At 38.8% G+C, this 2,207-nt stretch overlaps 1 non-coding gene across 1 annotated transcript; it reads left to right on the top strand.

The window, feature by feature from the left end:
* Positions 1-1,229: 1,229 nt before the first annotated feature.
* Positions 1,230-1,302, top strand: Trnav-aac (transfer RNA valine (anticodon AAC)). The gene has a single exon. It is a non-coding gene; the product is annotated as a tRNA-Val (tRNA).
* The last annotated feature ends 905 nt before the right edge of the window (positions 1,303-2,207 follow it).

The following is a 2,207-nucleotide window of genomic DNA, read 5'->3' as shown; positions in this document are numbered from 1 at the left end:
TAGAGGGGAAGGGGTGTTTTTCGCAGACACCATCTGCCTGTGGAATCGCATGCCTTAAGCCGTAGTGATCTCGACATCACTTGATATCAAATAAAAGAGCAAAGATGTCACCTTCATGTAGTCACTGGGGTAGAAAAGAAGGATTTTAACTTGTATACAAACCTTTTTGGAAATATATGGGCATATCTACTGTGCCTACTCCTACGTCTCGTATACCTATACTGTACGTTGTGCGTGAGATGCAATTTTGATGTGCGAGTATGAAATTATTGTTCTAATTGTCATTTTGTTTTGCTAGCTTTGTTTTCCCTTTTCCATGTAGGCTAAAAACTGCTCCCAAATTTTGTGATTTTATGTGATTGTGAAACAATGAAATATATAGGCCTATATAGGCTTAACTATCAGGGCCAAACGGAACCAGGGAGGGGCTGGGTTGCAGCCCTCTTTTGACTAAAAAAAAACAAACTTGGAAAATAGAAAAAGTATAATTTCTAATACAAAACCCATGAGTTTTTAAAGGTTCCGTATACTGTACACACGCGGCTACCCTTGACCAGATTCCTGGAACAGCAGCCCCTCCCCCTCCTCCCCACCACCCCCCCCCCCCAAAAAAAAAAAACGTTCCCCGCTCAGATACCACCACAGCTAGAACTCTAATGAAATAAACTTCTGTGTTACATCAACGGGAGGTGGAAGCCCACCTCCCTGGTAATAGTGTATGGAGTTCTGTTGGATCTACCACCTCCCTGCCCTGGATCTATACCTATCAGAATGACGGATCCAGGAATTGATCCGTAAAGGGGAGGCGCCTTTGCAAGATTAAAGGGAGGACGCACTAACCCCTTCCCCATTTCTTCTTCTTATTATTTCTTTTGTTTTAACCAAAAATAAAGAGGGGGCTTGCGCCCCCCTGGGCGCCCCCCTCAGGATCCGCCACTGTTAATCAAACACGTAGATCAATCCCACTGAACTCTCAATCTACGGATCAATCATCATATCGATGGGATCAATCCACGGAATATTAGAGCTTATTAGTAAGATTTATAAGAAGCGCTAATACGATATCTGTGCCCGGATCAATCACGCGTACACACACCGTAGGATCTCTGTGTGCCCACCACTTCAGTGGTGTACACACACAACAAAAATGCCCTCTTTGACATTGGGGGCGCTGTAGCACACGTCTTAAAATTGTTTATAAAGCTTTTGTTCACCACCATCGCCAGGAAGATTCCATAGTGTAGTGGTTATCACGTGAGTCTAACACACTCAAGGTCCCCGGTTCGATCCCGGGTGGAATCACGTTGTTTTTGTCTCTTGTTTCAAGATTGTAGTACATTATTCACCCACAGCACACTTCAAAGCGAAACATTTCGGCGAAAGATATAACGATATATATTTAATCTTAGTGTCCTACAGATTTCATCGTTTTCCAGTTGCAGAAGCTCCACTTTGTGTTAAAGAAAAAAAAAATCCACTCCAAAATTTTATCACTTCCATAAGAGAAGAAAAAAAAATCCCTGCAGAATAGTGAAAAAATGATCAAAAGCGCACATAAGGAAGTTATAACATTCTGAAATTTCAGAATTTTTCAAAAACAATTCTTGACCAGTCGTTATGAACGTTTAAATCAGCACGTTCATGATGTCATGCTCTCACAATTTCTTATTCATTTTATATACAGAAATGTCAATGATCTCATATCTAAACTGTACAAATATAATACTTGCCCTAAACTACCAAAAATCAAATTGAACAATGTTACCTATGATCATACTTTGGTATGGGAATATGCTTTTACCTGTATTAGCTGAAAATATAGAAATTTTTCCGAATTTCATTACATATGAAAAATTGTGAGCACATGACATCATCGACTCGCTCATTTGAATATTCGCATGGACTGGTCAAGAAATGTTTCTACAGAAATGTGAAATTTAAAATGTCATATTTAAAAAGTTCTGTGGAGATTTTTTTTCTTCCTTTTTTTTTTGGAGTTTATTTTTTTTTGGGTGGATTTCCTCTTTTAAGTCTTTTTGCCAAATTTTTGGGGTCTATTTCACATATTCTTGAGAATGAAATTCCTTGATGCAACTACCTTCTTGTAAAAGGAAAGAAAGAAAATGGAAATTATCAGGTCACTTCTTACTTTCTGGACATGTGTTAACTTCCTTGATCAAGCTTGCTTTTTTTTTCATTATTGAAGT

This window comes from Diadema antillarum, unplaced genomic scaffold (genome assembly GCF_040938485.1).
Source record: "Diadema antillarum isolate AM-2024a unplaced genomic scaffold, OU_Dant_1.0 scf00000167, whole genome shotgun sequence".
NCBI classification, from domain to species: domain Eukaryota; kingdom Metazoa; phylum Echinodermata; class Echinoidea; order Diadematoida; family Diadematidae; genus Diadema; species Diadema antillarum.
Note: the sequence above shows the minus strand (reverse complement) of the source record. Positions and strands in the feature narration are given on the sequence as shown.